The sequence below is a fragment of the Perca fluviatilis genome, chromosome 14, assembly GCF_010015445.1.
Source record: "Perca fluviatilis chromosome 14, GENO_Pfluv_1.0, whole genome shotgun sequence".
Taxonomy (NCBI): domain Eukaryota; kingdom Metazoa; phylum Chordata; class Actinopteri; order Perciformes; family Percidae; genus Perca; species Perca fluviatilis.
This window is the reverse complement of record NC_053125.1, coordinates 35,882,197-35,898,001: the sequence shown is the minus strand read 5'-3', so window position 1 is coordinate 35,898,001 and position 15,805 is coordinate 35,882,197. Positions and strand designations below refer to the sequence as shown.

Here is a 15,805-nt window from a genome sequence, read left to right as displayed (position 1 = left end):
GTAAGTAGAACGGCATTTCCTGCAGAAAATGCTTGTGAATGCTGAAAAGCTAAATTTCTAAAGCTGAACTAGATTGCTGGCTTTAATGTGTAAGAAGAAGGTAAAGCAGTGAGAAAAGTTGGAATGGTTTAAATTAGTAAAAGTGTTAACACCAAAAATGTATTATACAAAAGTGGAATATTTTAAGGTTTTCTGAAAGCTGTCACTACATTGAATTGCAGGCTTCGATGTGTAAGAAGAAGGTGAAGTTGTAGGAAAATGTGCAAAAGTGGAAATGATTTCAAATAATATGAACATCTTTAAAAAGATGAATACTACTAACATTGTATGAATATTTTTTGTAAAAGCCGATGCTAAATTGATTTGCCAGCTCAAATTTGAATGAATAGTATTCAATAGTTTTAAAAAGTATAGATAGAATTTACAACTTGTAAAAAGATTCTTAAAGAATTAAAGGTTTGAAGGCAGGTAGATAGAAAGGCAGACAGACAGACAAGATATCATGAAGCTGAATACAACTGTAATAGCTACATGTTTGTGAACAGCTTAAAGTTTGAATGATGTCTGTAGTTAAAATGATGTGGGAGGAGAAGCATTTAAGTCATAGTATAGTATGTCGAAAAGTTTGAAATAACGTCCTAGTATAGCATGTTGAAACAATAGTTTAAACACCAAGGTGGTTCATATTTTATTACTTTATCATTTCAAGTATTCATGGTAAGAAAATGTGTTTCATAGTTTATTTAACACATGTTTTCAGGGTCATTTCAACCACATCCTGGGCTTCTGACAGCCGGCCAATCACAGTCCTCTCCTGCAGGATGACGTCATCATGGCCTTGCCGCTGAAAGGACCAATCAGATTGTTTTAATACTCCTGCTGATCAATCCAGTTGTCAGATGTCCACGCGTCCTTTAACACACCATCGGTTTTATATCAGCTAACCAATGCTAACACTAAAGGGCTCTTACACTGTTTTTAATGTTGTCTCCTCTACACACTCAGAGTTAACCTGGATTTCTTTATGTTGCCAACATTGAATAATGAATTATTAGATTGTTTCCAGAAACAAAATGTTGTTTCTTAAAAATCTAAAGTACGTTCAGATCGTTAGTTTTTTGTCTAAAAGGGACTAAAGTTAAAAACCAGTTGAAATGAGTTTTTAATGATGTTTAAGAGAGTTTGATTGAGGGTCTGAAATCTTCCTATTTGTAGATGTATATATGTCTTATATTAATGGAATGAATTGTGATGATTAAACAGTTTGAGATGTTGATCCATTCAGATGGTTGTTGGGTCTCTAAAAGGGACTGAGTTTCTACAACCAGTCATGTGGAAAAGGCTTTGTTGAATGGTTCTGAAATCTTCCTGTTTGAACATTTATATTTTTATATTTCTGACTGAATGTACTGCAAAGCTCTATTTTTGATGACATCATTACCTGCTTTGGTGCTGACCAATCAGAGTGCAGCATTTTTACCGCACACACTGATTTAAAAAATAAAACATTTGAGTGAATTTTTGACTCGTGGTGTTTCAAAAACTTTATTAAATGAACAGTTTGTAAGAATAATAAATGTGTCCAGAAGCCCCGCCCTCCTCGGCTGTCTGTCACTCCGTCAGCTGATTGGCTCTCTCGGCTGCGGGAGCTTCACCTGTTCAGGTAGAAACACAGAAGCACAGCTGGAACATTTATCACTCATTAACCAGCTGCTGTTCTGTCTCAAGTGATGGAGGCGGGGCTTACAGTCTGCAGGCGGCCAATGGCTGCAGCTCTTCACGGTGTAGACGATCCCGCTCGCCGTCTTCCTGGTTTCTGACAACAACAAACGCCACACAATCAAATATGTTTCAGAAACAAATTCATTTTCTATCGTCCAGCTTTATTATAATATTAATAATATATATAATAATTACCTGTGTGTAGAACAACAGATCGACAGGTGGAGGAGACGAGTGCTGTAGTACTGTAGTTTTTGTTGAAGACTACAGTTTGTGTCTGAACCAATAGGAAGGATGCAGGTTGGTGATGTCATAGGGCCCTCTGAGGACACACAGACATTATTATATTATTATATTATTATTTAGGACTTCAGACTGAACATGCTGCAGATATCATCAGCAACCTTCTCCGCGGCGCTGGACAGGATCACACTCTGAAACACAAAGAGGGGAGTCAGGACACAGCCAATCAGGATGTCCTGTCACAGGGACAGGAAGTGGGTTGGGACAGAAGAGGGCGGGCCTTCCCTTTCCACGTCTCCATCAGACACACACACACACACACACACACACACACACACACACAGACTATTATTAATATAAACACGTTACTATACTATAACCGTTTTCAGATATTTCAATATACTACAACTTTTTTTCGAAATACTATACCAAGACTTTTTTCAAAATCTTCGACACACTATACTATGACTTTTTCCAACATTTAATTCAATTACTTTTTTAGGACATTTTATTCTGACATTTTTTTCACAAATGTATAAGTATACGGGCCTGGTGCCCGATTTCTGGTGTATAACTATTTTAGAAAAATAAATAAATTAAAAAGTCCACATGGGATTTGTTTTAATGTGCTGGATTTAACCATACTGTCTATGGATTTAACCAATCATCGAACTTCCACCAACCAATGAAAGGAGTTCTAGCCAATCAGATGCAAAGTAGGGCGGAATGTCAGAGTGCGGTGCCGGTGTTGTGCCGAAATACGACTGCCCCCCCCCTAACTCAGGACAGCAACGTCTGACAATCACACAATTTGCTATACTTGCATGTTATGATGTCCACTAAAAGTCCCGAAAAGTTTGTCTTTGTCAACCTTTGCAATCCTGAGTTATGGGGGTGCAGTCCTTTTTTGGCAAGGGTAGCCTATATGGGACCTGCCGAAATGTGACTGCCCCCCCTAACTCAGGACAGCAACGTCTGACAATCACACAATTGGCTTCTGTATTTTTTTCAAACTTTTCAGGACTTTTAGTAGACCTCAGTCACATGTATTACATTTACATTATTAGGCCTACCTTTTATATACAGAACACACACACAAAGCGACGCACGGGTCTGCTCCAGAGCTCCGTGAGTTTGAGCCTGAACCATGTACACTGTTAACGTCACGGCAACACGGGAACTTAAACTTTGTGTTGCTTAAAACAACTAGGCTAATGACATTCGGGGCTACAATAAACACATTTGGGGCTGAAGCCCTTCAAAAGTGACCTGGTTAATATTGGTGCACATAACTATTTAGACTGACCAACATTGCCCTCTAGCGGCGTGCAGTCGTATTTCGGCAGGCAGTCTTTTTTCGGCACAACACCGGTGTGGTCTCCGTGGTAATGCGGCTAAAAAAAATGTAGGCAAAGTTTATCAAACTTGTAGAGACAGGCAGCTTTATTTGAGAAAGTAGTTAAAATAAATGGCGCTGGGCATGAATGGAGGACAAGAGGAAAAGAGTGGAGACAGGAAGCCGTTTAGCGCTTGGTGTCTCAAACTGAGGGAGCCGGTGCTTCTGCAGCGCATGTTTCTGACGGCAGCAGCGGTAAGACAGTGCTAGCTAGTCATTAGATGCTAGTCTAGATGCTAGTCATTAGATGCTAGTCATTAGATGCTAGTCATTAGATGCTAGTCTAGATGCTAGTCATTAGATGCTAGTCATTAGATGCTAGTCTAGATGCTAGTCATTAGATGCTAGTCATTAGATGCTAGTCATTAGATGCTAGTCTAGATGCTAGTCATTAGATGCTAGTCATTAGATGCTAGTCATTAGATGCTAGTCTAGATGCTAGTCATTAGATGCTAGTCATTAGATGCTAGTCATTAGATGCTAGTCTAGATGCTAGTCATTAGATGCTAGTCATTAGATGCTAGTCTAGATGCTAGTCATTAGATGCTAGTCACAAAGCTTTGGTCCGTGCACTCTGTCATACTCGAAAGTACGAGTGCATTATGGAAACAGCGACCGCTACCTTGCGACTGTTCCTTTAATGACCGGCCAACGTGATACAAACAATACGAGTGTTTTTAATAAATGTAAATAAAGCAGCTAATATCAACATGGACAAAATCTTGAATATCACTAATTTGCTTTTTTGATGATGACCTGGCCAAGGTAGTACATTTTAGTTTTCACAATGATTCATTGTAGATTGTGATTATGATATTATTGCAATATGTAAATCCACATTGACTCGTAATTTAACATATGGTTGGAAGAAGTAAAAATGTATACAAAACTTTTTAGTCTTTAAAAATTATTACTTTTATTATTGTGTAATGTCAGAAGGACTTTAACTGCTTTGCCAGTCAAATTAACTTTAATGAGTGCATATTGAAATATTACACTGTTGGTTGGCAAAAAATGCATCTCAATCATGTTTGTTCCTCTTCCATGTACATTGTATTGGGCATTCTTAGCACACAATTTGTGTTGTCCAGTAAACTGGGACTATAATTTGGGAGGATTGTACAATTTTAAGAACATAATTGTACAATGATAGCGTTAGTTCACTGGACCAGTAACTATCTAGTGATGTAGGCTACTGTACATTCATGTAACAACAGGGAGAGGACACCTCAATGGTTTTTGACCTTATATATTGCTTGGGGGAAATAACGAAAAACGGAAATAATTATGAATATACTCTGTTCCATTCATGTTAACAGCGTGCATGGACTTTATCACTTAATTATCTTTATAGTTTCTAGATTTTAGAGTCCAATTTCTAGAGTGTCTTTATTTTCTATGTCCATACATATGGGGGAGTAAAGCATATAATATGTAGAGAAGGAAACTCGTCCTCTATAAGAAAAATAATAATAAAACAAATGCAAAAAACGTGTGGCAGATAATAGCGGACCGACTGAATGATAGTCTAAAAATATATATTTATGAACTACTGCTCTTAACTGAAAGCATTCAATGAGTCACTGTCATTTGCAAAAACGAACAGTTGTACACTTTGCATTAAAGTATGTACAATGCGTATTCTCCATTTTGGCATCAGTAAATCTGTGATCAACCTCGCGGTCTTTTGAGGAAAGCCGTGGACGAGCATCTATCTGGATTAGTTCAGCCTGGCTTGACCTTCGTGAAACGCACCAAGCCAGGATGCACAGATTAGACTAGGTCAAGCCTCGCTTTATCAGTTATCCTGGATTTATAAATTCTGCTTTTGTGAAACAGGCCTCAGATCTGAGATCAGAAACAACCAATCAGAGCACAGTTTGACCTTCATTTTGAACCACACAACTGATAGCATAAAGCATAATAAAACGATCACTTTTTATCACTTTTCTAACATACTATACTATGACTTTTTTTGCTGCTGCATAAAATCCAAAATGTGGAGGAATTCAAATATTTGGGTGTTTCCCTCTTAGCTTTAAAAACATGTTACACACTCAAATGTAACCTCCCAAATGAAGAAGGTCTCTCACCGTCGAGGCATCCGATACCTACTTAATAAATGTTTAATATCGTCAGTGTCTGTGCACAGATCTGTCCCTTTATGCTGTTTGATACTTACTGTGAATGTCGATCTGAAACATTAACAATAAAGTATTTTGAAAAGAGTTATTCCTGATTGGCTCAACGCGCTGCTACGTCATCGTCAAGCGGCCAATCAGATCGCTCGTGGTGCCCTGGATATTTGAAAACAGACATGGCGGACGTCCGAGCGTAAGTCTTTGACTTTTAACGCTGCATGTTCCCATTTACCGTGTCAGTGCGACTCGGTCAGAGTGGTTGAGATGTTGGTTACCGTTCAGACGGTGTTTTCATGTCGCTAACGGCTGACAATGTGGAACTGTAACGGCTGGAAACATGAGAGTTAACGGCGACGTTAGGAAGCTAACGCTAACGTTATTAAGCTAACGTCACTAACGGCTGTTGTTAATGATCTGCTGTTAGTTTTCAGTCCGAGTAAATTAACGGGGGGGGGGCAATATTATTTGAATATTAAAAGAAATCTCAAATGGAATTTGAATAGTATTATAGAGGAAGATTGACAGCTCTACTTCACTCCCATCATCCTCAATCACGTGTTCTCTATCATCTTTCTCTATGAAGGATACATCTGATATTAACCTCTTATCCTAATTGTAACCTAATATAATAAAACACACTAACATGTTAGTGTTAATTAACACCTTTCAGTCAAAATGGCTAAACATGGTTTGCTTTAATTTTGATATAAGCTCACCATGTCCCAAATCCAAAGAGGAGGCTGAGGGGTCTGTTGATACTCCACTCCCTGCCGGGACAGTTTCTGAAACTGAGGGCCATGTGTTCCACAGTGTTAACATCTGTATCTACTAAGTCTGACATAACTATAATGTTGACATGATATGTATCTAGCGATGAGCTACCAAGCCTATGACACTGATTAGCCTATTACTGCTAATTATAGACATTATAGCCTATTCATTTAAAATTAAACATGTTTTAAATGAGGCTATTACAATGGTGTGTTGTATGCAAACAGTATTGCTAGTTTAGTTTATTTATTTAGTCTTTACCTCAAATTACATGTATAACCAAATGTATCATTTGAAAGTGTATGTTCTGCTCTTTCTATGGGTTGTCTTTTTTTTTTTTTTTTTTTTTAGCACTAATAGTCACGGCAATATTCAAGCTGTTTAGCACCATGGATTTGGTTTTCTAGTTTGTGCTCACCTATATCCAGGTAAAATAAAATATATTCAAGACTTTTCAAGTGTCCTCTCTCCCCTTGGGCCCTGGTAATCAGTATTGGTTTTACCCCTGGTCCAACGCCCCTGCCTACTGTACATATTAAATTCAATTTATTATTATATTGTACATCCCACAGCTGAGAAATACACCCTGTTGTTCACATGAAGCTCTCTCTGTGTGTGTGTGTGTGTCTGTGTGTGTATCAGTGTACTACAGCCCTGTGACCCGTCTCTCCTGGATCTCTGTGGAGACTCTGAGCCCGACTGTGCTGAAGCAGCCAGGATGGATCTCCACCTGACGGTCAGTCTGCCTCTTTTCTACAGTCAGGCTTTTACTCTAGGAAGTCTAGCAGTACCACAGTGTAGAATTACTGTGTGTGTGTGCATGTGTTTGTGTTTGACAGAATACTGTAAAGTGAGCTATTTAAATGAGCTGCATACATGGCTAAACGTCATTAACTCTTACCAGTGTATCACCCTGTGTAACATTACTTCGTCCGCAGCAATCCTGCCACAGTCTTCTTAATAGGGAGATTTTCCTCGCCACTGACTACCAAACGCCGCTGCCCTAACAGAGCTAATGCCAGGAGTGTGTGAGTGAGAGCGCGGTCAGCGAGCTTGTTACGCCAGCAATCTATTACCACAGGTTCCAGTTAATCTTAAAATGTGTGTAATTATAATGTGTTGAGTTATTTCAACAAACGATTGGGGAAATAAACGCTGCTTGTCCGCGAGTCTCATTGATAGAGCCTGCGGCTGGATGGAGCTCTATCAATGAGAGCTAGCTAGCCTCCTCTTAGAATTCCTCTGGAATTCACAAATATTCATTAACTTGAAACCGGACACCGTTGTTAGCTTTATAAGACCTTTAGTTAGATTTTGTATAAGTGGCGTATATACTCGAATTACGCCGAAAATGAAGCTAACTACCCGTGATTTGTTTTTTAGGTAGATGTTGTATAAGTGGCGTGACATTGTGTGTAACATGTGGTAACAGATTGCTGGTGTAACAAGCTCGCTGACGGAGCTCTCACTCTCACACAACGGGCCATTTAGCTAGCAGGAAGAGGGGAGCTGAAGGCCCTGGAGCTCTGTCAGGGCAGCGGTGTTGGTAGTCCCTGCTGTGGGCTGCAAGGCAGGACCGGCGGCTGTACTCCGACACACAGTCTTACCAAATTTGCAATTAGCCATCAATTTTCGTAAATCGGCATATTTGAGCTTTATATAGTTGATTTCTCACTTAAAAAAGTTTCAGAAGTGAATTTAATAACGAAATAGACCAACAAACAATGTATAACTTTGCAGTGTCTGAAATATGAGACCTGCTGTTGAGTCTCCCATGTGTTTCTATATAGTTTGCTCAAACCAATCAGCGCGTAGCTCATTCTGAATATTCATGAGCATACCATATTTGGAAGAAAAGCTCTTGTTCCAAATAGAGCCACATTCACAGGGTAGAATAGCATTCGGGCAATTTTCAGCCCAACCAATGTTACACACCCCATTAGGAGACCTTAAGGAACAGTGTAAAATACCCTATATAATCATTCTATCACCCCTTTAATGCAGGAGATACTTGACACTCTGAAGTCCTATGGATTGGTCACCTCCTCAGCCCTTGCATTTTCTCCATTCAAACAGAACATTTTAATATAGTAAAACATGGTCAACTATAATTCACTCCCACCTCCCATTAGTTCTTCTAACCCTTGTATCATTATCTCTGCATGTTTCCCCCTTGGGTCTACTAAAGGAGCCCTCAGCAGACGTCAAGCTAGCCACCGTAGCAGGAAAGAAGGAAGAGGAAGAGGAGGAGGAGGAGGAGCCTGCAGCAGCAGCAGTGAAGGAGGAAGAGGAGGAGTATGAGGTGGAGAAGATTTTGGACCACAGAGTGGTGAAGGGAAGAGTAGAGTTTCTGCTGAAATGGAAGGGGTTCTCAGAGTAAGTATGAGTCTATAATATTAATTCTTGGTGTTCTTGGTCCTGAGATACAAATTGCAAAAAATACCTACCCCTTAGAGTAGATAAGTAGTCAATGAATGACAACACTCGTCACAACACGTTTGTTCACCATAACATTTAACTGCATTGAAGCCATGATATCAGATCAAACACATTCACATATTTTCATCACATTTTTTATTGCTTTCAGCCACATAAAACCTCAGATTTAAACAACAACCAAAATGCACCATTCACATAATTTTTGCTACAAGAGTGGCATCAACTCTATGGCCCAACCAATGCATTCAGGACAACACAACTTTGAGGTTCAGTTTAATCAGTGGGAACGAGGAGGCCGCGCTTTTGATTCGCAGAGGTGTTGGACGCAAGGCTGCACTGCAGAGAGAACAAGTGGCCCTCCACCTGCAGCCTTGATCTGTATTTGTTTTTAATCAGCGTCAGTGCGGAAAACCCACACTCACACAAGTAGGTGGAGGTGCTGTCATTTGCTAGCACCTCCTTGCAGAGCACACTGTTCAGCTAGGTGTTGGGGCGCGGTGTGTACGCTGCAACCGACACAACCGTTTGTGTTTTCGTGGCTGTTTTTTAACGTGATTCAGGGGTACAAGGTGCTCTTTAATGTTACTGAAAATGGACGTCTTTTGTCTTGCGCTATCACTCCTGCTACTTTACCTGCTAACCTGGGAAGTTAATACTGCCAGCGGAGCCAGGAGGCAATACAGCAGAAACGAGCTGCTGCAACTTAACCTTGTGAGGCCAGCTGGCATGTCAGACATCACGCTACAGCTACCAGACCTCATCCAAAGAGACTATAATAAAACTTATGGCGAAACAAGGGAGACAAGTAGACGGAGATGGAAGCGTGAAAAACGAGGTGGCGTCCGATTACGGCTGAGGAAGCTGCAGCCTAAGCAGACTCTGCTGCCTTCGATGATCTTTGGGAACGTTCAATCTCTAAGGAATAAAATGGATGAACTCCAGGGGAATGTCCTTTTTCAAAAGGATTTTAAAGACTGTTGTGTGATGGTGGGTTCACGCGCCAGTGGCTAGCGACTAGATTCCGACCTGCAGATTGAAGGCTGAGCACACCGCACCGTCTTGACCGAAATGCAGAAGTGACACAGAAAAGCCAGGGGGAGGGGTATGTGTTGTATGTGAACAAAAGATACTGTAACTCTGTTACTGTCAGAGAGTCTATCTGTACTCAGATGTGGAACTCTTATCAGTGTGCTCTTCTGCGACCTTTCTGCCACTCGAGTTCCCCAACTCTTTGTCACAACCGTGTATATTCACACCAAAGCTAATGCTTCTTCTTTGCGTAACATTATTTTTGGCCGTAGTGCAAAAAGTTTTTTTGCTACAGCACTTCTGGACAAAAAAAATTTCCACATTTTATATTGGGTTATTTTAACCATGCCTCCCTCAAAACGACTATTCCAAAATGTTATCAATACGTATCCTGTCAGACAAGGTGGGATAAAATGTTGGATCTCTGCTTTGGTTCAGTAAAGGAGGCTTATAAATCACACCTTTTACCCCCCCTGGGCACCTTCTGCCCACATACAGAACTCTTCTAAAGAGGGGAAAAGTCCAGACCAAAGACATCAAAGTCTGGACAGCGGAGTCCATGCAGTGCCTGCAGGACTGTTATGACTGCACTGACTGGAATATGTTTATAGAATCATGTGGTGATGATTTGGATGAACTTGCTGATGTCACATGTTCTTATGCTGCCTTCTGCAGCATAAGAACATGTACCAAATAATTAACCTTGGGTAAATAAGTCTGTTAAATCTGCCATACAGGCCAAGAAACTAGCTTTTAAACATAGAGCAGCCTCTGGGTTGCAAATAGCCACCAAGGAAATGAAAATAGAGATTTTGAGAGCAAAACATAATTATAAATTAAAATTGGAAAATAAGATGGCTTCAAATAACCTTGGCTCTGCCTGGTCAAGTATGAAAGCCATTGCAGGCCTTAGTAAACCAAAAAGCTGTAGTACTTTGACTCAGATTTTGGTCTCGCGAATGCTCCAAATTGTTTTTATTCCCGGTTTGATACTTTTAACTCTAGCAAAGAAATACAGGAAGCTAGTCATAAACTTAAAGACAATCAGCAATCTTTTCATATTGAACAAAAAGACATTGAAAAGGCCTTTTTTTGCATAAGGACAAATAAGAGTTACGGACCTGACAACATCTGTGGTCAGTTACTCAAATCCCCTATCCATTATCCAGGTCCCTAACGCCCCCCCATCAAATATTATGTATGTTAATTGCCCCGAATATTAATGATTATGCCCTAATATAGGCCTATTATTGTTGTTACTATTGTTATCAAAAATAATCAAAAAGTCAAATTGAATGACAAAACAACACATTTATTAGTTTCCCAGGTATCAAAAAAGCCATGTGAATAGAAATGATATATTTACAGGTTTTAAAAAAAAAATGCAACCATTTGACATTCAAATTAAATAACAGCAGCCAATCAGAACTACTAGATATGTAACATTCAAACTATAATTAGGTATTATCAAAAGGCCTGCTGCATGGTGTGAACCTCAGCACCTTTAGAAGATGACTATAATTTGAATGTCCTTTTTTGGTTGTGAAGTGACCTTGGGTGTCATGAAATGCGCTTTAAATAAAATGTATTATTATTATTATTATTATTACAAACACTAACAGTAGCCAATCAGAAACAGCTAGCAATTTAACATTCAAATCTAGTTTTCATTCAAATCTAAAATCGAATTGTTCCAACAGAAAACAAGCTGGCACTTATCAAGGGGTAAAAGCAGAAGACGCACGCACACAGAAAAGTATTTTGGTGATGACAAACGACTTGAAGAACGACACCTACTGCCGAATGGAAATAAGTTTACAACCTTAAAAGTTAGTGAGAGACGTTTTTTAGGGTTAGAAGAGTCTAGGTTTGCTATCGCCTGTCTTGCGAGTAAATAGCAGTAAAAACGTTTGGAGAAAACGCAACCCCACATCGCGCTGTGTTTTGTGGAGGTGTGAGAGTCCCGTACAGTAAACAGTGACATCACTTCCTCTATCGCTTCCATAAGAAAGTTTTAAAACGCCAAACACAAGCCCTGAACTGGCCGCGAGTTTATGGAACAGCTGACTGTTTGCCAAACAACAAAGCAAATCAATCCTCCCCCCCCCTCTTTTTCTTCCCAGTCAATCTCTCTCCCCGCTTTTTTTTTTTTCTCTCAACACTCTCTCCTTCCTTTTTTTTTTTTTTTCTCTTTCTCCGTGAAATGAAGCTGCATTCAGGTACAGTAGGAAACATTGTGTTCTATAAACCATCTGACGAAAAACTGTTACTGTGAAATATAAAGTCTACTTGTGCTACATTGGGGGGGGGGGTTAAAAAATACGACAGGACGTCGCGGCGATTGCTTTTTTTCTTTTCTTATCTTATCTGAACGCAGCTTCACGTAGAAGCTACAGAGCTCATTTAAGACGATGCTCTTACGTCCCGTTTCAATGAAGGCAGCACGGAGCTGCGCCAAACAAAGCTGACAGAAGCACAGAGAAGTTAGGATACTGGTCTGGTCCAGTCGCAGTGCTGTAAACTGGCAGCTTTTAATGTTGCAGACTACTTATTTTTTTAGTAGTTTAAGTATAAACATGTATTGTTATTGTGAATCTTTGGTTTAAACTAGCTTTCAAACAAACGCCCCCCAAGGGCACCTCAACGCCCCCCTTTACAAATTATTGCTTCCAACGCCCCCCCCCCCCCATCATCTTCTGAACGCCCCTGTTGAGAAACACTGTTTTAGACCCATTGCACTTACATCACTTGTTTTGAACATTTTTGAGAATCTGGTGAGGTCTCAAATTTTAAAGAAAACCAAGCATGTTTTGGATCCAATGCAGTTTGCCTAAAAGCCACTCAGGGGAGTCATGCCAGGCTTTTATTTATTACTTTTCATCCGCATTTAATAGGATTCAACCCCATATTTTAACAAAGAGACTTTTAGAAAAATTTGATCTAAGTCAAAATCTTGTTGGCTGGATTCTGGACTTTTTAACTAACAGAACACAAAGGGTAAGAGTGAACAGAAATCTGTCTGATGCGGTATGCTCCTCCACTGGCTCCCCACAAGGATGTGTGCTGTCCCCTCTCCTGTTCATCCTCTACACAAATATGTGTCACAGTAACAGAGAGAATAGAACTATCTTAAAGTATGCAGACGACTCTGTAATTTTTAGTCTGCTGCAAGACCATGAAACTGGCCATGGCCCAATAATCCAGGACTGTCGAGTAGTGTGAAAAATCCTTCCTCCAGATTAATATTTCAAAAACTAAAGACATGGTTATTGATTTTCGGAAATCACTCCCTCCGGTACGAGAAGTCACCACCATAAAGGGTCAAATAGTGGAGTGTGCTGAAACCTACAAATACCTTGGAACGATTATTGACAGCAAACTGATTATTGAGGCAAACTGTGACAATGTTTACAAAAAGGTAAATCAGCGTTTGTTTTGTCTGAGAAAACTTTCCTCCTTCCACATTGATAGAACCTTGATGACTCTATTTTATCATGCTTTTATTAAATCCATTTAGTCTTTTTGCATTGTGTTGTGGTTTGGGAACTTGTCTCTTAAAAATAGAAATCGTCTGATTCAAATTGTGAAGTGGTCCAGTAAGCTGATAGGAATCCCACTGCTCAACCCAGAATCCCTGTATTCTAAACAGTTACAGAGGATAGCTGGAACTTTTCTGAAAGACCATTTCCACCCGTTATATGGTGACTTTCAGCTTCTACTGTCGGGACGCAGGTATAAAGTACCAGCCTGTAAAACTAAGCCATACAGAAACAGCTTTGTCCCAGCGGCCATACGTATATTAAATAAGTAGTAGCAATAGAGATCTGCTGCATTTAGTTTATTTTTATTATTGTTATTATATTTGTGTCTGCGGAACCATTGACTTAGTGTATTTTATGAATAATGTCTCCTTTGTTACGTTTTTGTCCTACAGTCTGCTGCCGATTGTGTGTATGTATGTAAGTGTATGTGTGTCTGTTAAAAGGTCGCTGACCCACCCAATTCCCCACTGTAAGCCAAATCTACCTTTGGGTATTAATAAAGTTACCTTACACACTGCGGCAGAAGTGCGGCCTCGGACCCCGACCAGGTGAAACCTAACTTTAAGAACTCAGGATCATATTTCCTATGTTTTTTGCTGGGTCCTGTCTCCTCCCTTAATGCTGACTTCTGTTGACTTGGAACAAGGAAATTATGCATTTTAAAGCTAATTCACGCACGCACAATTACTGATATCAATAGAGCTGCATACAGAGTTATTTTTTCTTGCAAAATGGCAATAGTAAAAAAGGAATAATACGAATTAGCAAATAGAGTGAGAATGTATTTCCTAAAAACAAAGCCTGAGGAGATTTTCTTCTGTCTGCACTCACCTTTCCAGTGAGGATAACACATGGGAGCCACAAGACAACCTGGACGGCCCCGACCATATCGCTGAGTACATGCAGAAACACAAGGAGAAGGAGGAGAAAAAGAAGGAGGGAAAGAGGAACGTTGTCAGTGAGGCCTCGGGAGACTCAGAGGAGCGAGGGAGCAAGAGGAAGAAGGAGGAGGTGAGTGAAGGAAAGAGGTTACTCCAGACTGAAGAGTCCCAGAAATCTAATCTCAATATTAATGAATGTACACCGATTCTTCGTATGAGATGGCCCACAATAACAATGATAAATAATCACGTGTGAGCATGACTGACGTGTTTCCTTTTTACCCCCAAAAGAGAATAAAGTGTTAAGTGGGGTCATGCCTGTTTGTTGTACATCAGTTAGGTTTCAGTATGTGAGGCAAAGATGAACCTACTTTACTGTTTTGAGGCTTACATTTGCCCATGTTAAATTGTGATATCACCAGTTACCATGGGCGTATATTCCTCTCATATGTTAACCTGTGTTACTGTAACTTAGACTAAAAGTCCAATGTATAGATAGAAATCAAAAAAATCATTTCAGCGGTGTGTAGTGTAGTGGTATAGATGACATAGTCTTCTGTAGTCTGCTGTTTTTCAAACTCAAAATTTAGGTTTAATGTCATTTAAATTAGGTTTATTTACCATGAATAAAAAAAGCATTGAAAAGATAGACAAAAACATTTTAAAAAAACGTCAGAAGAAGTTCCATAAAAAGAAAATGACAAGTTCATGGCCGACGGTGAAGATAACACAAGGGTTAAATCATCAGTTATTGATGTGTTCTGACCAATGAAAGGTAATACTAATCTACTGAACATTATGATGATTATTATCATTATTTTTGAGTCACTATGATTCACCTAGAATTCATAAATACATCTGACTACTACACACAGACACACAAACACAGACACGCACACTCTCTCACAAACACACACAGACAGACACACACACACATACAGTGCTGCTCATAAGTATTCATACCCATGCTAAAGTTGACTAAAGAGAGGAATAAAAAAATCATCTTTTGGAAATTGATCTTATTGCCTTAATTAAAAAAAGGAAAAATCCGACCTTTTAAGGACACCAATTTTTTTTGTGAATGAATAATGTATTGTAAATAAATAAATGTTCTTCCTTTAAAATAAAGGGGCCATAATTATACATACCCATATGTTAAATTCCCATAGAGGCAGGCAGATGTTTATTATAAAGGCCAGTTATTTCATGGATCCAGGATACTATGCATCCTGATAAAGTTCCCTTGGCCTTTGAAATTAAAATAGCCCCCCCCCCCCCCACATCATCACATACCCTTCACCATACCTAGAGATTGGCATGGTTTTTTTTCAGTTAGCCTAATAGCTAACTGAGATAAGATCCATATCAGTGCAAATCAAACCAGCTATAAATAAAAACATGCCAATCGTTACATCATTTTTCCGGGAGTTTCAGCAGGCCATTTAAAACATGAATGCAAATTAATGGTATTTAATGGTGTACACGTGATGTTGTTATTTATTTTTTTAATGGGTTTTACATGATTATCGCACTGTTAATGAAGTCAGGATTGACCATATTTTTAACCATTACATCATATAAATAAAATTGCAATTAAAATGGAATTTAACGTGTTGTTTCCCAATTAGAACATTCTTAACA

The 15,805-nt window shown here is 39.4% G+C and overlaps 1 pseudogene; it reads right to left on the bottom strand.

Annotated features, from left to right (window-relative positions):
* Positions 1-15,805, bottom strand: part of LOC120572754 — a 572,223-nt pseudogene that overhangs the window by 214,814 nt on the left and 341,604 nt on the right.